Source organism: Tinamus guttatus, unplaced genomic scaffold (genome assembly GCF_059628265.1).
Source record: "Tinamus guttatus ecotype Peru unplaced genomic scaffold, ASM5962826v1 Tinamus_guttatus_pri_ptg000055l, whole genome shotgun sequence".
Classification (NCBI taxonomy): Eukaryota; Metazoa; Chordata; class Aves; order Tinamiformes; family Tinamidae; genus Tinamus; species Tinamus guttatus.
In genome coordinates this window covers 431,258-454,707 of record NW_028288589.1, presented here as the reverse complement: position 1 = coordinate 454,707, position 23,450 = coordinate 431,258, and positions in this window count along the sequence as shown.

Below are 23,450 nucleotides of genomic sequence, written 5' to 3'. Positions count from 1 at the left end.
TCAATCTTTGCCAAACTTGCTTAAAAATTAACACTTTCTCCATTTCTTTTGCAGCTAACTGCCTGAGTGCTTTTTTTTTTTTTTTTTTTCCTTAAGTAATAAGATTTCGACAAGGTAATATTCCACAGTCCACAACAAGTCTGACTGCACCAACACATTATGAACTTATGGCCAGCTTGTCCTTTTGACCTCTGCTACAATGATAATTATGCTTTTATTCCTTGCCCATTTTTTTTGCCTTAGGAATCAAAGTTCTGAATTATTCAAGAGCCATAAAAATCCTATTTCTCAGTGTACAATGTGGAAAATCAATTAAACAGACTTAGCTTAGCACTTATATAAAAATCAAGTTACAAGTTTGTAGACATATATTAACTGAGTCTTTCCCCAACTTTGGTTTTGAAGGTCAGCTGAGCTGGATAGACGAACAGGGTTGGTAGTCTTACCTGGAAACTTTATTCGAGCTGTAAATAACATGGAAAAGTGAATATTAATTGGTACAAATGAAATGGCAATCAACATAATCAATGTTGTACATCTTCTAAAAATGACATGGGAGTATCACGGGATACTTTAATTTTGTTTTGAGCGAACACAGCTGTGCCCAGCAGTACCTGAGTCATTTGGTGCACATGGGGCAATAACAATGAAGAACAGTCTGGGAGAGTTCTGCACAGTTCTCTGCTTCAGTAGGAAAAACTGAAGGAGAAATGTGCACATTGAGGTGTGGAGACCTTCAGGACAGCATTTTGCAGCTTTGTTACTAGCTTTTTGCCTGTGAATCGCTGATGCTACCAACAGGGCCACCAGATATCAGTTAGTTACACGGACATCTCTCATCCCATAACAAAATCAAAGCCTCACTGCTCTCAGTGACTAAAAATTCTCCCACTTACTGCTTTCATACCCTCCTGAAAGAAGATACGCAGTGGGCACTTTCTCTATACCATGGTAGTCTGAATCCATTCCCTGCATGTCATTGACAATACTTAAATAGGCCTGATATTGTGTCCTTAACATTTAATTCAGATCAAATATTTTTCATTTAACTTCCTAACCTAAATTCCATGTACCATTAAATGCCTGTCATTTATATCCACTGAAAAAGGACAGAAATAGTCTCTAGGCAAGCAAAAGAGTTACTCTAACATAACATTAATAACACTAATGTAAAGAGGAAATATAATCTAAGGCACTAAACATGGGCCAGAAAGATAAGTCTACCTTTATCTTCACTTTACTCTTTCATTACCTCTGCTCTGCAGTGTGAATTTTTGTGAGTTGTATAGGGGAAACTATTAAAATTTGAATTCCCAAAATTACCTGCATAGGACAATATACAAGCAATTAAAGGTGTGACCTGATTGCTGGTGAAGATCATCTGACTTGGCCATTGCAGACCATAATGGCAAAAGGTGCTCAGAGAGCATTTCTGTGAATTAGGTCATTTCTTTAAGTAGTAGGTGCTTAAGTGAGTGAGGTGTGGAATTTAATCTATGGGGTGAGTGTGGTCTTGGTGTTGTCACAGTTCCTTTCCACAGCTGAATGGACAGCCTTAGTTTAGGTGACTATATAACATATAAGTACAACAAGCACCTAAGGGTAAGAAACTCAGATGGAGAAAGAAACAGCCTATACAGACAGGCAGAAAGCTTAATGAGAAGAAGAATGAATCCATGGCCACAGTTCTTATTTGTATGAATATTTATAATTTTTATTTTATTTGTACTTCTTTCAGTGTCCCAGTGATTGCAGTCTGAAGACAAGAGGGGTCTGGGAGTTCAGATGCTGTGAAATGCTGTGATTTTAGGTGCTAAACTGTCCAGCATCACAGGATGAGTAGTTCAAATGAGCTTCAAAGTCCATTTGTGGATATAATGTTTCCTATTCAACTTAAAACAAAATACTTAGAGTAGGAACTTATCTTTTCTATACCTTCACTTTTCCATTTACCAAAGTGAGAAAATGACATTCACCTGCTCTAAAATAGCGCAAAAATAAGAGCCACAAGAAAATATAATGCCATAATATTGTTATTTGTTATTCAAAAGTGATTTCAAGATTTAACACCAAAGCATGCTAAGAATGTAGATTTGTTTTGTTTTACATCTGAACCGTGAAATCCATGTGAATGTGCTTTAAATTTCAAAGATTTCTAAAAATTCTAGCAAAAAAAAAAAGATGCTGACTACATAAAAGTTAGCTGCCTCTGAGAATGAAATTAAAAACTTGAAAAATAGGCCATGTAAAAAATTCTCAGAGGAATCTCTTCTTTCCTGAATATGCCATAGTTTAATGTCACTAAGATTTGCTTATGTTACTATATTTGAAGCTGATTACCAGACTGAATCAATTATCTTTTCCACAGTGCAAATACAGTGTCAGATATGTGTAGCAGAAGGTAAAACTTGGGATTGTCAAAGTGATCTTTAATTCTGCAGGAACTTCAGTTCATAGAATTTAAAATTATTTATAAAGCCTTACTGTCTCTATCTTTTGGGTAAAGGAACTCAGTACCACCAAGCAAGACCACTTGTGGTGATGCCTAAACAAACCTGTGAAATTTGGCCTTAAAGTGAATCATGCACAGGCCTAGGTTAAAAATATCATATACCAGCATCTTATCCTTTCCGTAATGGAAACAGTCCCACATGTCAAAAAGCACATGAAAGAATTTGAACCAAATCCATCCTGGAATTTCTGAGTTTGCTCTGGGTGAATTATTAACTTCCATCAAAAAGGTGAATTTTGAAGGCTGAAACTTGTAATTAATTACTAACTTATGCATTGTTAACCTTGGGTGGAATAAGAACTGATTTTGACTGACAAAAAGGTAAATGATTCTATATCAAACCATGAACAATTAAAAATTTTGAAATATTCCATTTAGGTCCTAGCCGATGCAAGGAGATTTAAAATTCAGCCCTGTAACACAAACACTTGGTTGCACAGAGGGTTTTTCTGGAGACCCTTTGGAAAGTCAACAGACCGAGAGATAGATATTAGTTCTGTGTGCTCCCCGTGACCTATCTGTGCCTTGCAGTGACCTCTCTGTGCTCAAACCATGGCCCATTTGTGCACAGTTTCACTGAGTGGCCACCTACATGGAGTGAAGCTGAAAATCCTTCATTTTCCTTGCAGCTAAGATAATAAGACAGCAGAATCTAAAAGCCTATGAGAGTGGAGCATAAGTCTATGCAGCCTGAGTCCTGGGCTAAATAATTATCTCCAAGTATTGTATTATTTGCATAATTAAAAAGTTTGGCTGAATTTCCGACACGCTGTCTCATACATCGGGGAGGTGGTGGGGTGAGTTAATCAGCAGGAGGAAAGTGAAGGTTAATGAATTGTTATTCAGATGGCGCAGGCCCTGTGAGATTTGCAGATAATTGATACCATTTGGGAGCTAGGGCAGAGTGGAAGAGGAGAGAGGAGCTGCTGCAGCAGTTAAAACTGGAAAAGAGCAAGCAAATGATAAGTTAGCACCAATTATCATTTTCATGGGTTTGTTTGTCGTGTCTTTTTTAAAAAACTTCTTACTCTCTCTCTCACTGTTTTGTTGTTGTTGTTTGTTTATTTTTCCTCCATTCCCCCGTGAGTTGAATGGAGTTAAAATGGATGTAAAAGAATCATTCAAAAAATTAAATACCTGTCAAAGGCGGCGGACTTTGAAATCTCATCAGGGAAATTGTCATAAGGAGGGTGGAAAAGATAATTTGGTGTGAGCTGGAAATGTGGAAGCAGCTCCAGGTCACAGAGGTTTCCTGTAACCCTCTGGCTTCAACAGTTCGTTTGTTTGTTTGCTTGTTTGTTTGTTTGTTTGTTTTCTCAGCAGATCTAATTCCCTTTTGCAGAAGGCCAAGATGAGCCTCATACTCAGTTAGTCCCCTATTATTTATTATTCATACTGTGAAACCATCTCAAGAACACAAGCTCCAGCCTCACTCTGTTTGTCATTGTACCAGAAGCTCATACCCCAAAGACCCTCCCATTTTAATTAGTAACTCTGCATGGAAAGAAACAAGTGAGGTGATGGGTATTACCTAAAGCTTATCCGCTTCCCCTCACAGGTGAGCACAGTGTCTGTGATAGAAGCCATGTCTCTTCAATTCTACTCTAGTTTTCAATGAACTGGGTCATTTTAAACCAAAACCTAACACTCGCTTTCTGAGCAAAGCTGCAGGGACTCGTACATTCCATGTCCCAAGAAAAATGTGAGAAGCATCAACAAAAGAACAAGAACAGCTTTCAGATCTCAGGAACTGGATGAGCATGTTTAAAAATTAGCAAGAGCTAGAGATATACATGGCTTTTCCCTGAGTGGCTTGCATAGATTTCCTGCCCAAGAGAAATAGATACAATTTAATTCAGGTAATCGTCTATTGCTGAAAGCATACAAAATCAAACTTCAACAAGCACTTTGGCAGTGATTTCTTACAAAAATCAGTATGAGCTCTTTCATGAAGAAATACATGTGAAATGCATATATTTGGCCCTTAATCAAAAAGCTAACAAGCACATTGATTTTTTTTTATCAGCCTGCAGACAGAAAAAAAGATCGCAACAGTAATGCTGGTAAAACTTGGATTTTTACTGCATGGGACATTCTTATACCTTCAAAAATGCATTGCTGTGATTCAGAATGAAAATTAAAAATGTCAGGTTTACCCACTGAAATGGACTCTTGCAACATTTTCATTTCAGAAAAAATTATTTTCAATTTGCTCCTGAAACTCAAGAGAGCATCTAGCTGTCCTACAAGTCAGACGCCCTTCTTTGGTCCTTTAATCCATGTTTTGGGGAGACTGCCTTGTTTTCTCTGTCCATGGATCCCAGATTACATGAATGGGAACCTCTTTCTGTCGCAAGTTCTGCTGCTCCTTCATAATCTCAAAAGGGTTTGGGTGGAATACTTGGCCTTTGATGAATGAGCATTTTATGAAGAAAGCTGAAGTCCATGTTGCAGACAGAAAGCTATAGAGGAAAGATCTCTCAGAGCAGGGTAGGTTGAGTTGCACTTTTTTGGTTGGCTCTCATTTAGATGAAGCCTGGAATTTACCTGGTGAAAACTATTTGGTGAGAACAATCTGAAAGTTACTTTTCTCTACTGCTGAGGCACCTAGATTGCTGCTGTGAGAGAAACACATGGAAGATGCTGGTGTGAACAAGTTCACTTTGGGGTTGAGATGGAGGCCAGGAAGTCATGATATGAAGTCCAGTATAATAAAGAACTTTTGAAATGGCTCCAAGAAGTGAGATTAGCAAAGGGTTGGCAATGCACTGCAAAAAACCCTGGATTTCAGTTTTAGTTAGGACAGACCAGTATTAGTTAGGACAGACCAGTATTAGTCTGTATATTATGCCTAAAATATTAGTAAAGCGTAGTCTATTAATTGTTTAAGACATAGCAGAGCTCAGTACAGCTATCTCATATTGGAAGGGAAGTGGTGCTTTAATGTGGTATTGTTAATTGTTTCTTTACTGGAAATTTGTATTTCCCTATCAGGGAAAGTTTGCTGAATCCCCTAGACACTTGCCCCTCATCCCAGATGCTGCAGCAAACCCAGATGTTTTGGGCCCAAATGCCTAAGATCAGTATTATATTAATTTGGAGTTTACTAATACTTCTCATCTTTTCTTCTGCTGTTAATCCAGAACAACTCAATTTCCTTGTTATATCTCATGGAACTGATCTTCTATTTTCTACCCTGTCTGGCTGTCTTTGAACTTTTTTTTTCTTCTTCCCCATATTGCAAGTTCCTGCACCTCTGAGACCTTAGCAACTTCAGGAAAGTTTTATTTATTTATCGAATAAAAAATTCAGTGGGAAAAGAAGATATACTTGCACGTACCCTATACGCTGGGAGGGAAGGGGGCACAGAATCTAGGGCACAGCTTGCCATGATGAAAAAGATGACAGGTGCCCCCCACTGCAAGTGTGGGACTGAGAGACTGTGGACTGAATTTAAGGAGAATGCGAGTGACTTCAGGGAGAAGTCTTCTACCTGAAACATTTCCTTGTAGTTAAAATATACAGCACAGCGCTGAAGCTAGTTATAGAGACAGGCAAGTGTGAAAATTAAATTAAGAGGCAGTTACACAGACTTTGGGTGAAGGTCTGAATAATGAAAATAGCATGGCTAAGGACATATTTTTGGCTGATTCTGATGCTGAAATACACTGTAATGTTGGCTGATCTGAATTTAATACAATCCTGCAAGCAGGTGTCCTTGATGGTGCTTCAAGTCTTCTTGCAAATAACTCCTTATGTTGCCGCTTTTAAAATATGTGGGCAGTATTGTTGGGCATAACTCACAAACATAAAATAAATGGGGAAAAAAAAAAGAGAGACATGACATTTTGAAATGAGGAGTGAAACACATAAAGGGATTGGATTATGCCCTAACAATAAGCATAGTGGAAAATACAGCTCTGCAAGTTTATCAGTGTGACTAAAATGGGAGCAGTGCCCAAATTAAAACTACTCATATTGAAAAATGTGCTCTAGGTCAAACGTACGGCAGCACTAGTCAGAATTCAAGATTATTCAAGTATGTGGAGAGGAGGAGGTGATGACTCCCTGTCATTTACCCAAGTTTGATAATGTACAAAATATTTCTAATACCCTCCACCCACGCATCCACATTTTTACCGTCAGTCTTCTGGTGCTACTGCCTTTGACCCCATAGCTGCCTCTAACCTGATAAGCTACTTTTGACACAGTTTAATCAAATACACAAATGCATAGCAAGTCTCTCTGGTCTAAAAATGAAACATTAGAAAATATATATTATTATTATTTTAAAAACAGAGAAGTTTTCTGAAAAAGAAAAAAAAGAAAAAAGGAAAAAAGAAAAAGAAAGGAAAAAAAAGGGAAATAAATATTTAAGCACGGCGATCCATTACTAAGCGACTGGGAGGATGCTCAGCTCTGAAAATCCAGACAATCTGGGATTTATCATAACCACTTTTAGCCATCTGAAAGTTGTGCACTCAGTTTAAGCTAGTCATCTAGATTTCCTCTCCTTTAATATAAGGGGGCAGCTCTAGGAGAACATTCTACTTATTTTAGATATTAGATATTATGATGTAATGAATAACTGTTGGAGTGGCTATTTCTTTCCACTGACTAATGAAACAGCCTACATATTCAGCCTGGTTTTTAGATCTCCAACACTAGTACTTTAAAGTAAGTAATATGTTCCTGTATATTTTATTTTTAGATCATTACAATTACTGAGATAAGTGCTTCCAGCCTACTATCCTCAAGAAAGAACTTATCATTTCTTTTCCCTTTCCAGTCATTGCTTAGGAAAGCAAATGCCTAATTTTAGAGCAAACAGAATTTAATTTAGTTCTAACATTGATTTTTTTTTTCAGAAAGGATATATTGAGGTTACTGCAGCAGATGCCACCACTGACCATTGAGCTAGAAACTTTTCATTTTGTCTAGTGCAAAATTTAATTCAATCTGCTTGATTAGCAAAATCCAAGCAGTTGCAGAGCAGACACATCTGTTCTTGGAGTTATTAAAATAGAAGAGATTTTAGTATCTAGGGGAGCTGAGTTTTCCAGAAACCGCTGGGGATATCTGTTCTTCTGAATACAATAGGATTGATAATCTTATACCATGATGGTTTCTTCTATCCCCATTGGTGAAACAGGCAGGAATGGAGGAGTTGGAAGTGTCCATAGACACTTTTGTCGAACCTACTGCTTTACCCCAAAGAATATTTCTTCTGCATTGACAGCTGCACAGTAAAAACGGCTCCGTCTGTTAAAATATGCAAATGATCCGCATGCGTCTCTCTCTCCCTCTCCTACTGGGAAGGGATTTCTGAATCTAAATTTATGGTGGAGGGAAAAAAAACACACGCACACAGAATCAGAGTGAAGTGTATCTATCTCAAATGGAGACCCTGTAGTGCATTTGGTCGGATAGAGATTTCAGCAAAGGGAAAGACAAAGCAGTGGCACACGTACAGGTTGTGGTAAAGAAATGCATCCATTGATAGAATGGATGAATAGGACAGACAGTCACTGAATAACGGAAAAAGAGAAGCTAGGCTAAACTTCTTAAATGCTAATTATCATTATGTGCAAAATAACAATACAAAGAGCGCAGCACTGGCCTGACTTTGCAACCGCTAGGGACATTATATTGAACTCACCATGTACCTAATACAGAACTCATTGAAATTTTGGCTATAATTTTTATTATTTTCTGGAAGAAATGAAGTTTAAAGCTTTATCTTTGAGGTGGATTCAGTATAGCAAAAGAGAGGACTTCCTATGAAAATGAATTGGGTCTGTGCCTCAGGAAGCACATAATTACTATCAGCACGAGGTCACTTATAAATGAATAAGGTGTATGACTGTTTCTTGCACTACGTTTTCTAATTCATGTTCCCCATTAATTCAACTGCTCACTGAGATTAGCATCTGAACAAAGAAAGCTAATATTAGATGCAAGTTTTGTTTGGAAGATATGTGCATCTTCTTGGGAAAATCTCATCTTACTCTACCTAGTTAGAGTTACCTCTACCACTGTAGGAGGTTCTAAACCCTGAACAAGATGAAATCAGCTCTTGATATTATTCATTTTGGTCATATCTCAGAATCAGGTTCCCAGAGACATCTTTATTTTTCTGTCTTTATGCAAAGGAGATCAAAAAAATCCAAGTTGATTTTCTTGAAACCATGTTATTTATTCCCTAGTTTCCATAATTGTCTTTTCTGATTTTCTCAGATCTCTATAAACTTCCCTCAATGAATTTTTGGATGATTTTTATCTTCACCTTTAGCTTTCAATGGGTGAAGGGGGAAGAAAAGGTCTATGGTCATCTAGACATCTTTTCTAGTTAGTAGGGAGAGAAAGAGAGAGGAAGAATGGAGAGGGGGGCAACAACTTCAGAAATGCTTAATGCTTTGCTAAAATTGTTATCTAAGGCAAAATATATCATTATCTGGAAGTGCTTTACCTGAGCTCCTTAGATGGTTGAAAGCAGACTAAATTCTTCTCTCTCTACAGGACATTTTCTGTCTCAAGAGAGTTCTGGATCACAACAAAGATTTCTAACTAACTCCTACAGTAATAACACTAATAATAAGAATAAGAATAAGAATAAGAATAAGAATAAGAATAAGAATAATGGTAGTTTGTACCTGACAGATATGTGTAAAAGAAAAGAAGTGAAAATGATCTGACAAAATGAATATTAAATCTTTTTTCTTTGATACAGAACCTCTTTTTCTTTATTTTTTTTCCTAATGAATTCCCTTTCTATCTCAGCCCAGTCATGAAGTATTGAATTTGTGGGCCCATTTTACAGATGGAACAGCAAAGGCACGTAAACTATACAGCTGTGCATGCAGTATCTGGCAGAAGTGTGGTCACTTTTCTCTTTGCCAGAAAACCACATTTTTGGCTGGAAGAACCAGACTTGTTCCAACTTTATTGGCCCTAATCATATCAATAATTCCATATTATAGTGAATGCTGCCAAAATCATTTATGGTCAATTCATTCCCTAGAAATGTCTGTGTGATCTAATTTCATTGCCCTTTCAAATCACAGAAGCATAATGGGAATAAAAAAAGAAATTCTGGCATACAGCATTTTTCATCTCAAGGATCTTTGCAAAATGAGGCGACGGATACAATCAGATGAAGTATTTTTCCCTAAGTTTGTATTTCTTTCTAAAACCTCAGCACTGAGAAAAGAACAAAACCCATTTCCCAGACTGCATCTGTCCCAATAAAGAAACTGACACCAAGGTATAGTCTTCCATCTATGCTCTTCCATCATCTTTATTCATTAGCAAGTTTACCAACACATCTTTGGCTGGTGCCAACTAACACTCCATGCCACCTCCATCAACTAAAAGGTCCAGGGCTATTTTATTTACAAACATTGATTCAACACTTAATGTAAACACAGGTCTCACCCCACAAGGGCCCACTATATCTCCATGCATTTGATACACTATTTTGCCTTGTATTAAGTAAGTTCCAGACATTTGCTAGCTTTCTAACGGATAAATATGGTTGGCTTCACCAATGTTCTCAGACTTTTTTAAACACAGCTTTGTTAATAAAATACTCTGCGTATTGGAACAATACTTTTAAAGGAAAGAAAACAAAAAATAAATTGTTGTTCCTGCCCAATGTAGAAAGCAAGAAAAAAAGACAGCAGATCTATAAGGAAAGATCTCATAGGAATCCAACTCTGGTTTTGCTAGGGAGACAAGAAGTGTATTTAGATTTATCTCCCATGTAGGCGGTAGGAAGCTGGCAAATTTAGGAGAGTAAGGAGAATATATGGAAATGAGGGCTAAGCTAATTTCTGAAAAAGCAGAGTCCTCTCACTTGCCAATGGCAAAACCAAAATAGTGTGTTGCTTCCAAGTACAAGCAACATAAAAATTGTTTCTTGGGATCCACACACTTTCCCCCACCATTTTCAGAAGACGTATATTTTTAATGACACTATTCAGAAACTGTAAAAAGCACGGGCTTTTTTTTCCACTTTTTTTTTTTTTTTTTTTTTTTTTGCTCAGTAGACTATCACAATATGATTTTTTCATAAACAATTTTATTGTGTGTGGGAAAGGATAAATTTCAATGATTTATCTGTCCCAATAGCATTCCAAACTATGAGTTTATTTGCCACTTGAAAATGCATAAGAAACCTAGTTTTGAAAGAAAATCTACAAAAATGATGAAAACAAACATTGTATTTGACCCAATCCAAAATAGTATATGTTTTATTTTATTTTGTGTAGTGAAAATGTTTTTTATTTCACTCTCTCATCTTGTCCCAGAGCTGGAAAAATGTGTGAAAATTTTAAATTATCATGGTTTAGAGGCTCTATTTACCGCCAGTTGTGCTTTTGAGTCATTCGCCTCTGTTTTATTCCCATCAGAAGAGTGCATAAAGAAACTCTATGCAGTCTTCAATGTTCAATATACTTTATATGGACTTAGGACAGCACAGACCAATGCCACCCACTGTGCATCTGGGTATCCATGGAGGTGGCCACATGGTGGAGTCAAAAGCTATTGTTGAAGATACAGTATAGGAAGTAAAATTTGTTCTCTGTATCCAAAATGTTGACCTTCAGCTCATAATTCTTCTATACTTTGATTTTGTACAGGTGAAATAGGAAGGCTCACAGTCTTACATTGTCTTTCTATTGGTCTATTGGCCTTTTCTATTTTAAGAGTAAAATCATCATGTAAGAAATAACTCCTACCGGCCCTGATAGTTCCCCAGTCTGAGGGACACCACTATTAACACACAGAAGTGTTTTATTATGAAAAAAAAACAATAATACAGCCTTACAATGATAATAATTAGGTATTTCAGCAGATGAGTCTTGGGCCAAAGTTCCCAAGTTTGTTTAACTAAAGTCACGTGCTTAAGTCTACAAAACAACAATAAAATTATAAAATAATCATATTAAGAATACACCTGCCTTTAACCATCACTCAAAATATGTCTATAAGTGGAGGATTATCTGCTATCAAATAAGTTTGCGAGCACTTTTCAGGACTGGCTGAAATGCGACTTTGCCTTGCAAAACCTCCTTTCTGGCTTAAATCTGAGCTTGGCTTTGACACATGCTGGCGGTACACAGTCAACCGTAGGCACTACAAATTGCTTGTCTAACATGTAGCTTTGAATGTCTGAGGTTAAATATCCAGCTGCCAACAGAAATAAATTCTGATATGATCTCTAGTTTTTTATAGAAATTAAGTATTTTATGAGCTTTCTTCATAGTTAGATTTACTACTAGAATGACTAGTAGTCAATTTAAATACTTTTTCATAGATTCATTAGTAATACAAAAAGAGTCTTCATATTTTCTACATTAATTAACAATGATTTACATCAATTTACTATAAATGGTCATTTTTTGCTGAAATCTTAAGCAGATACCCAGTCATAATTCTCCGTCCTGGTACTCCTATTCCTATTTAGAGCAACCGTAAATGTTTTATTTTAAGGATCCAATAGATATATGCAAATTTTTATGTTTAATCTAGAATTGTATCATTTAAACTTTTAAAATTATATCAAGCTTCAGACTTTGGGGAATACAACCCCAATGTGGGTTTTTATTATTATTATTGGTCTAATTACATTCCTTTACATTCAGTAGGTGTTTTTTCATTGAATTCCTTGAGCACAGGATCAACTCCTCAAGCAAAAGGAGTAACAAGTGCTTTTTCTGAAGTTAGTCTGAATCTTTCCATTTTTATGGCTTATTAACCAAGGACAAATAAACAAAAAGAAAAGTCTATCTCACCATTCAGGGAACTACTTAAAGAGAGGTGATTTTACAGAATCTGCGTTTCAGCTAAAGTAAAAGAAGATTTTGCCAGAACAATTGCAATACAAGTATTTTGCCTGACTATGACTTTGCACACTCTGATGTAGGTTTGTTTGCTTTGTGGCTTTTAGTATTTCTGAAGTACTGTACAGTAATAATTAGCAGCCAGAGGCAAAATAATCATTTCTAGTTTCATTTAATGCTAAAGCCAAACTAGTATATTTTCTTTTGGCTGAAATGTCAGACCTTATCTGCATTATCCTGAGATCAGATGGAAAAAAATGCACTTTTAATCATGCTTCTGGATAAGGCTACGCAGTTTGTACATGTGCTAATCTGAATGTAAGGTATGCCTTCTAGTGGATAGAGGAGTACATTTGAAATAACCAGATTAAGCTAATATATCAGAAGGACTGATTTATGAAAAAACACTAATAGGTAAAACAGAATTAAAATTAGTTGACTCAGTTTATGCATTTATTTAGGCAAACATGAATAGTTTTGCTCGATGACTTTGTGGGAATTCTTATTGGAAGAAGCATAGTATTTTACAGCAAAATTTTCAAAAAAGCAAATACAGTTCAGAGGAGGTATTGCCAAAAGACCCCTGCCACCAAGCTAACCACTTCAATAGCCCAAACTTTGCAAAACCTGAGACTTTGATTTTAAGCTCAGAGTGATTAAAAAGTTGCTTTTAATTGTTAGCACATTAAATATGTTCCAAGCATATTAAGAAAATTTACACAGAAGCATGTTCTTCCTTCACATGTTGTCAGTGATATTCTTGCTGTTTCCCTCCTTGTCACAACACAGTAATAGTTTGCCATCTTCTTATTATCAAAAAAAGTCCCCTCTAAGTTTTGGAAAGCGAATGAAGGGCATCAAACAGACAACTTCTGTTTTGTTGGTTTTGTTGTTTGCAGAGTTAGAACATTAGAAATGGCTGCACAGATCAGATTTTCTTTTTTTTAATTTTGAAAAAAAAAAAAGTCTTCATTTCAGACCTTGCACGCAAAGTTTCAACAAGGAGTGAATTTTTATGGTCAAATTATAAAACCCTGAAAATAGGAGTTTGTAATGGAAATGCTGGTACAACCGTAACTATGGTATTGCAATTGCATCACTATAAGAAAATTGGTTTAGATAATATATGCTTCTGGAATGACTGCAGTTCTAAATGATCCTGCATCTCCATAAATCTAAGCTAACTCAGTAATTCAAAATTACTAAGATTTAAGTTTAGTACCAATAAGCAATAAACTTATGGCTATTGCTATAATAACCGCTGGTCTGTGCTCCTTTATTTCACAGCAGGTGGTCTTTGGGCTGGATTGCAGCCTGAATGAAAATACTTCCAACTAATTCAAAACTAATTCCTAAAGCTGAGTGGAGGCAGCTTTCCAAACTTTCTCACAATTCACTTTCAGTAGCAAAGAGCTTGTTTTTTTTGTTTTCCCTCCCCCTCCTCCTTTTTTTTCTAATCAGTGCCTAAGCGTACTGTCCCTTTTTACACTGTTTTTTACCAATATATTCTATGATGACAGCTGTCTTACTGTATTTCTGCAAAGTGTCAGGAAAAAGTCACTGAGGAACACGCAAATTCCTCTAAACACAGAACCACAGAACCACAGAACCACAGAATGGTTGAGGTTGGAAGGGACCTCCAGAGATCATCTAGTCCAACCCCCTGCTCCAGCAGGGACACCCAGAGCACGTGGCACAGGGTGGCATCCAGGCACGTTCACCACTTATAATGTCCCCACTGGACTGACTTTCAAAGAAACACATTGGTTCTACCTGTGGTAAATGGTAATTGCCACGTGTAAATTAGCCACCATTTGCAACTACAAAAGGGCAGGGGGAGAAAGGAAATCAGAAACCATCAATCATCATGTCACTGCATGGGCATCCACTTCTGCTACAGGCATTCCCCGTTCCTCTGGCACTGTGCTAGCTGGACATGCCATCTGATTCTACATTATGTATTAACTGCAAGGCCTGTAGCATGTAAAATTGCACCTATCCTGTCTCAAACTGGTAACATATAGTTACATATACATTTTTAAATGCCTTTTCTCTCTACTTCTGGTGAAGTCTGCTCTACATTTCTTTTTACTCTTCTCTCAGAAGGCCAGTATTTGCAGCCTTAACTTTCCATCTCTCTTTTCACTTCCCGACAAATAGTCCAACTGCACAATTAAGTGATAATCCTGAAAAGGGGCATTTTAAGAATTCTGAACAGCACCTACAAGCGAGATAGCTTAATAAAGCTGGCAACTTCACAGGTTTCTGCAATACAGACATCCTAGCACAGAGCTTCATCACACCAAATGCCACAGATCGTAGCCACAAAGAATACTCCAAGATTTTCCAAGATTCCTTTCATTTTATTATCACCAGAAAGTACAGCTAGAAATCTGTGATCCAAACAAGCCTATCATTCAGCAACTGGGAATCAAACTGGTAAGCTGGAAAGTAGAACTGAGCCCTTTCAGAAGTACATGTAGGTTTGCGGCTTATGTAATTAAGATGAAACAGATCAGCTAAGCTCCAGCTCCACACGTATTCTAAAAAGGAAAAAGGAAGCTACTAGCATACAGACAAAGCAGGATGTATAAGCGTGGTAATGGAAGATAAATAACAATAAATAAATAAAATCTTGATTATTTATATTCCATTTTCAGATATCAGCTTATCAGAAAGCTCTGAAGACTCTAGTATGTTCATCATAGCCACAAACCCAGTAACACAGTAATATTTTCAGGAGTCTTGCAGCATACTACCAATGAAGAAAACTTAGTGATCAAGAAATTCTGAATAATTAGTTACATACTATAGTATACAACAGACTACTCTTTTCATCATATTTCTTTTACGCATGCTCCTGCAGACCTGAGCGTAGCACCAATCCTTGTGTTCAAAGTTACACTGACTCTATTCACCTTCACATCTTCCCACTTTTTTTCCGCCCTTCCCCCAGATACACCTAATCAGAGTATTAAAAATCTCATGCTTAATTCTCCTGTCAGGCTCATCAGACTTATGTGGGCATGACTCTAGTGACTGATTCAGGCCAGCAATAAGCAAGAAGAAAATTGGATTAGTAAAGCCTCTACTGTAGGTCCAATATACAGCATCCTTGCCCCAGAGGATGGCCCTACCAGTACCTCAACCAGAACATGCCCACCAGCTTCAAAACAAGATTCAAAGACTGAAGTTTAATTTTGAGTTATTTGCAAATCTGTTTTGTTGGTTTGTTTTTTGTTTTGTTTTTAATAATGTAAATCAGGGGACAGATGGATTGAGGCATGTCAAATTTAGAGAGACTCCTCAATCCTCATGGTTTTTGCTGAGGTTATATTTTTGAGAAGTAGCTACTAATGACAAAACAAAAACAAAAACAAAACAAACAAACAAACAAAAAATGAGAACAGCTTCTTTCATACTACAAGAATTTGCTAAATTCAAGTTAACACTTTTCAAGCTAATGTTCACTCACTGAGAGTACCTGTTAACTAGTTCTAGTTATCTGGAGAAAAAGATCTAATGATGATCGATGATTCTGCAATGGTTTCTATTAGATAGACAAAGACCATATCAAGTCCACGTAGTGCTTGAGCTAGAAAACAAAAAAGGGTTTGCCATCAAAGCTTTCAGGGGCTATGCAAGATCGGCATCTTTGTGAAAACAAACAAATAACCAACCAAACAAACAAATAAATAAACAAAAGGGAGAGGGACTATATTAACTGGAAAGCTTGAAATTATAAGGGTCATCTCACTATTTCCATTTTATTAATGTATGGTTAGTTGCAGATAGCAGATAACGGCACTGTTACCAGAAGAAGTGTCCCATTTTTGCTTTAGTGAATTGTGAATGTTTCAAATCCAGTGAGATATATATAAAAAAAAAAAAAACAGACTCTGTTTATTTTCAATCTTGAATATCGGTGACTGTTTCTGGAAATGTTTAATTTGGGGGACATTTTATTCTATTGCTTGGTTATAGCAGAATTTGTAAAATTACTATCTTCTTGGCGATCCAATGGAGGCTGGGATTGGTCCAGAGATCATCCCTCTGAAAAGAAATTTTAAAAATAGTTTTTTGTTTGTTTATTTTCTCTTTTTCAATCAGGTTTAATTCCATTATCGGTCTTAAAAACACATCCTTTTTAGACATTAGCACGAGTATTTCACAGACTCTGAAGGTTTCACTGAAAACTGTATCCCTGTAGATGATTAGTTCCTGCTTACCCTCTTGTCTGATGCTTGATGTGAGTAAACCTTGTTAGAACTTATGGAATAAGCCAACGTGATAAGAGGGAGGGCATTAAATGGGAAGCTCCATTGCTAGAATCCTTCATCCTCCACATCTGTGATCCTTTCTCTCTTTGCTGTGCTCTAAAACTATATTCATTTTTTTTTCCTGTCTCAAGGAGTGAGAAAGATGCTTTTGGTGGCAAAAGTAGAGAAAACACTATATATTTTAGCAGAGTAATGTAGAAATACAAGCAGGGAATTACAAATAAGTATGAGTCTACATAATAGCTGAAGTGAATAGCAGAGAACCCCGTCGACTGGAATATGCTCCATCATCTGCATCATCTAATCACTCTAAATAATGAAGATTTTTGCAAAAACCAACCGTCAGTGGCTAGCCAAAGCGCAGAAGAATCTGAATTTATCAAATAAAAAGACAAATTCTCTGCTGATGGAAAAAAACACAACTCTGTTGGTTTCAAGTCAAGCTATGCCAACTTGTGAATTTGTCCCAAATTGCTAGCTCAGTTTTCTTCAGTAATGACACTGAATAGATTTAGATTGGTGCAAAATAGATGTAAAACATTACCAGTATCTGTTATCAGTCGATTTCTTTGCTCCCAGACTTTTATCCCAGGAGGGTAGCAGAAGTGAAAAGGTTTCAAACTTCTTATAAAAATATTTTTCCACCATGCCTGTTCCCTAGCCCTGTCTGTTCTCCTTTCTCTGTGCATAAGCAGTTTTAGACTTTATTTAAGTGTCGCATTTCCAAGTGTTCACGACTCTGTACAAAGCTCGTCACACATCACTCATGCCTTATTTCACGGGTTGAGCTTGTAATTAGCATATTTCACAATTAGCCAGTGTATTTGCTTTGCTAATTTCATTCCATGATGAAGGTGCTAACTTGGCGTGAAGCTGTAATGTACTGGTTGATTTATTAAGCCTCCTCTGATGGATGAAAATCACATGCTGTGCCTTTACTGTCGGGGAAAGTTAACAACATCCATTTGTAAGAGATGGTATTTGAAAAGTGATGTTGGTGTGATTGAATGTGTGAATCTGTAATGAAGCCAAGTCAGATAGCTCCTCCAGATAAAATTGTATTCAACTTCTGTGGTAACTCCTTATTAAAACAGGGCTTTTCTGAGCAGATTCCTCCCCAAAAGTACGCAAGAACCAACTACTGATTAAGTGTTAGCACCCACAGATTTCTGCAGACGGAATCCACAAAGGAACTAAATGATAAACCCTCTGAGAGTCTGAATTTTGCATTGTGTGGCTACAGGGCATAGTTTTTCCTTTTTTTTTTTTTTTTTCCTTAATGAAGCAGGGTGCAAAATATCTAGTTAGCCAATCAGACAGTCAACAAAATTGTCCACAAGACCATAGGCTTTCAGGTGACCCTTCATAGGAAAGAATCCAGTGGTCCATGACTCCAGTAATGCAACCAGTTATGTTCAGATACTCTTCATCTTTTCAAAGAAGAATTGGACTTTCTCATTACATTTATACTACTAAATTTAACAGTGGTGGGGCTTGGTTGCTGTCCACAGAGTCCACTGGTACAGTCTGCTATGTCCACACTATGACACTCTCTCATTCCCAAGAAAATGAATGGGAATGGTCCCTGACCCAGGCTAATCGGAGGCCTCACAAATCTGTTTAATTTGCTTGTATGAATGTATGTGCCTCCCTTTTCTGTCATTGAATTATATTAGCAAGTTTGGGATCAAGGACACTAGCTCACTGCATGACTAAAAACTGCCCAGCCTAGAAGTGGTCAATCTTTCCTAGATAAAACACCAGGAAAATATAACACATGACATCAGGCACATTACTGACCTTACTAACATTAAGCTGTGCTTCCACTCCTGCCACCAAACTCCTTTCTTCTGTCCCTTTCCCTCCATGTCCGTAGTTTTGCCACCCGTGTGCCTTCAACCTCCTTTTATTCCTTGGCTCAAACCAATTTTTTAACTCAGCAGAAGGCAGGAGCTGCTGCTTCACACACATTTTGCCTCAGTGTGAGCCCCCAGTTCACAACTCCAGCTGAGCTTAGAGACCACAATCATTAATTATTGTTGCTCGTGTTGTTTTTAATGTTCCAAGAGCTGCTTTTTTTTCTTTTTTTTTCTTTCTTTTTTTTCCCCTACCCCAGAAGAGTTACAAGAAACTTTAGAGATGAAATTTTGCTAGTCTCATATTATCAAAAAACATATATATGTCAGGGTTTGCTAAAGGAGACTGCCAGCTTTTGACAAGAGTTGAAGACTGCTGCAAGATTTACCTAGTTAAAATCTATTTCAAATTGGACAAAACCTATCAGATATGGGGTATTATGGGGAAAATGGAAGGTATTTCTCTAGGTTAGGACAAATGCAACTGCACTTCGTGCTTTTACAGTTATGGTTTGGCATTGAAAGGTTTGATTTTTATAGTGTACCTGAATCCAAGACAGATCTGCACATGTAAAATCATAACAAAGTCAAGAAAGACATGGGTAATTCAATCTCAGGCTATCTAGCTGAGGCCAATACTGTTTCTTCAGTTCTCAAGCAACTTGGCCTACCCATTTTAGAGTGGAACCGACAGGGTCTTAATTTCATCTTTTTGCAGGAAAGTCATGGCAATGTTGTGGTGGTGATCACAGTAGGATGTATTGAGACTGCTTTACTTTGTTGGAAAACAAATAACTCGCTCTGCCCTCCAGAAACATGTACCCAGTAGTTGTTTAATTAATCTAATCTGTCAAATTGATAATGTATTTATGTGACAATGACAGGGACAAAGGGGATTTTCACTTCTTTTAAACATTTTGAGTTTTGAAATGAGTCATGATGTTTCTTTTGCATTTAGCAGGCAAACAGGTGTTCTTAGTCCTGCATTTTACCTGTAAACACACAATTGATTTGTCTTCCACATTTTTGACTTACTGCAACTGACTTAGAATCATAGAATCATAGAATCATAGAATGCTTAGGGTTGGAAGGGACCTCTAGAGATCATCTAGTCCAACCCCCCTGCATACGCAGGGACACCTAGAGCACGTGGCACAGGACTGCATCCAAGCGGGTTTTGAAGATCTCCAGAGGAGACTCTACAACCTCTCTGGGCAGCCTGTTCCAGTGCTCTGTCACCCTCACTGTTAAGAAATTTTTCCTTAAGTTCCTATGGAATTTTTGATGTTTCAGTTTCCGGCCATTTCCTCTAGTCCTATCAGTGGCCACCACTGAAAAGAGACCATCCCCGTCCTCTGCACTCCCTCCCTTGAGGCATTTATATACACTGATTAGATCCCCTCTCAGCCTTCTCTTCTCCAGGCTGAACAGGCCCAGCTCCCTCAGCTTCTCTCCAGACGCCATCTGCATGAAGGCAATTATCTACTGTCTATGCAGCCAATAGGCAAGAATCAAAGTTCAAGGGGATCTCATTAGACTTGCCACTTCCTGTCACTCAGATATCTGGCTGGGCATTACAGATAAGGAATCAGTTCTCTGAGTGGAAGTGCCATGAGCTGGCACTCGATTTCAAAGAGGGTTTGCCATCATCTTGCTGAAGAAATCAAGCTCCTATCTTGGAAGGGATGCTATCTTCAAATGGTTCTCTATTACCTGCTCATATCAGAAAGATCCTGGGACCCTTACTGAGACTCTAACAATCACTAGTACAAAGCTGGGATAATCTTGGAAGTGACACTTGTGTAAGGATATGGACTCACAGCTACTCTCAGTCTAGGAAATCAGAACTGAACAGAATCCCTCGTGTTTCTGTTTTACAACATAAAGTATTTAAAGCTGCACCAGAGAGCAAAGAAGGAGAAGTGGCTGGGTTGAAAGGAGCTTTTATGGAAATCTGAAGGTTTATTAATGACCATAAGTTTTGACGCTGACCTTTGGTGCTGTCAGTCAATTTATTACCAAAGTTGATTATAGAGGACAATAATCAATCAGAAAATATATAGTATTAGCGAAATGGTTAAAGGCAAGGAATCATTTCAACTAAAAGTGAATCAGAGTTCCTGCCTGATGGAAAAGAGAAATTTGAGTAACATGCCCCTCTTTTTAACAGACATGACTTCAGACATGACTTTTAACAGACATGACTCTTCCTTAATCTTCAGATATTTTGCACCCAAATCATTGATCTATTAAGGACTTAGCTCCTACCTACCATGTCATTACAGTGGTTGAGTTTTCTGTGTTTTTGCCTTGCTTAGCCTCATTTAAATCTTAGAGTGATGGGACATCCTACATAGCAGCACAGTGAGACTTCTAAAGAGTAGAGAGAAACATGCTTCTGAAAAGTGAATTTCCATTTAGATAAGTGAGTCAGCATGTCAGGGTGACAGTGAAGGCTGACAGCTGGGACAATGGTGCAGACCAAAGTTGACTGCCATGCCCACACATGCCACTACTGATGGCATTTCTCAGTTAACTCTGTCCGCAAGAAATCTGCTTTGAATAGCTGAGTAGGGAAGGATAAAATCAGCATTGGGACTCGGAAGTCAAACAGGAATGCCTAAGGTCATACCAAAAAAAAAAAAAAAGAAAAAAAAAAGGGAAAAAAGAAAAAAAAGGAAGGGAGAAGAGAAGAGAAGAGAAGAGAAGAGAAGAGAAGAGAAGAGAAGAGAAGAGAAGAGAAGAGAAGAGAAAAAGAAAAAGAGAGAGAGAGAAAGAGAGAGAGAGAAAGAAAGGGGAAGGGAAGGGAGGGAGGGAGGGAGGGAGGGAGGGAGGGAGGGAGGGAGGGAGGAAGGAAGGAAGGAAGGAAGGAAGGAAGGAAGGAAGGAAGGAAGGAAGGAAGGAAGGAAGGAAGGAAGGAAGGAAGGAAGGAAGGAAGGAAGGAAGGAAGGAAGGAAGGAAGGAAGGAAGGAAGGAAGGAAGGAAGGAAGGAAGGAAGGAAGGAAGGAAGGAAGGAGCGTATAGGATGCACTTAAAGGCACGGAAGAAGTTCAGCTGTGTGAACCAGTTTCTTCGTGATGGGGAGGAGAAATTCTCCTGCTGTCTGTAAACTCTCCCTGTTGCCACTAGATGGTGCCTTTCATCTCTGGTAAAATCTGTGGTGTTTATATTGCTCTTAATTTTTCATTCTACAATAATTCTGGTGTTTGGGGGAAGAGGGAGTTTTGGGGCAGAGGAAACTTATCCCGCATTAGGATGGACAGCTGAAAAGGCTGAGCAGAAATTATATTAATCAGTGCCTTCTTTTAGCAATATTGATACACTGTGATCCTGAACCAAAACACACTCCCCAGGTACCTTGACAGCTGCTGATAATAAGGGACAATCTGGCCTCTAACGACATTGCCTTTCAGTGGTGGCACTGGCTGGGATCTCATCAGAGCTTCATGAGCTGGAGAACTTGCAGCTCTGGATCAACCCTGGGAATGCTGAACGTATACGGATTGTCCTGGAACCAGCCATCTATCCCCGTGTTTCCAGACTCCTGTACTATTGGGCTTCAAACTCTGGCACCAGCTGGCTCTGCAAGATGCAAGTGCTTGGGCAGAGACACGGCCCCTTAATCGAGTTGCTTTGGAGATCCAGCACTTCACTGAAGCCACAGACCCCAGGGGCCCAGTGCAATGTCCAGGGCCTCTGTGCCCGCAAGCGGAGTACAACATTCAGGAAGGGCTCTGACTCCACTGTCACTTAGTATGAGCCAGGTCAGGCATAAAAGTATCACTGATTTTTGCCAGGCTCTCACCTTTTTGCTTTAGTTGTGTTCTAACCAAATCAAAAGTCAAGTGGACCTTCTTCTCTCCAGTCTCTCCAGACCGAATAGAAAATAAAACTATGAAGTTTAAATCATAGCTGATTTTTTCTACAGTGTTGTCCCACCTCCTGTTCTTATTTTCTGTTTTTGTTTTGTTTTCTTTTTTTCCCCCTTTTTTTTCAAGACTATTAGTTTTTAGTTTGCAAGTTTTTACAAAATATGGTACTTCTCTTGAAAAACGTTCTGTGTTCTACAGTCATGGACAGAAGTCTGGCTTGTGCTACTACGTGAGTAAATTTGGCAAGCTAAATATTTCGCTGATGTTGGTTATAGGACAGTTTAAGGTATGTGATACATTCAGACTGGTGTCATCTCAGTTTGCTCAGTGTCTTCTGGAGAGAATAGGGAGATTCTGGTACTGATATAACACTGTAGGGCTAAGGACAGCTCCCAAATACCTCACCATTCTTGGAGGAGGTCACAGATTGCTTCTGCTAAACCCAGGTCGCTCCTGCTGACTAATAGGCATTAGCTCATTGCATCAGCTGGTTATCTTCTGCAGAATGCATTGTAATTTCCAGCTTCAAAGATAAGTAAAACAAACATAAAAACCAGAATTTCTGGAGTTCAGTAAGATACTCCATAGTATCTGCTATAGTCATGAAAGGACAACACGGCTTTTTACTGAAAAGGTTAAATGTTGCAATAATTTAATGCTCTTGCATTTTATATCATTGTTCTTCTTTCAGTAATCTTTCCACACCAATTATCTAGTAAAAATACTATTCATACAAAAAGTAGAAAATGAACTGATATTTAAATAATGTCTTGATGACTTTCAGCAAAATTAACACTTGCCTTTAATTTTTGAATTTCACAGCTCTATTTAGACCGTATAAAGAGTTAGGACTCCTGCTATGTTTTTCACAATGCAGAAATAATATTTTATCTTATTACTTATTACTCTACAGTACTACAAAAAGCCCAACTTTCATGAAAATAGATCTTCCAGAAAGACATCCAGCTTGATTTAAAAGCATCGTAACATTGTTAGTTTATTTTGATGTCTAAACACTTTTCTGTTAAATACATATACACTACTCTTTGTTGTGATTTTGACTTTATCTTACAGCCATTACTTGT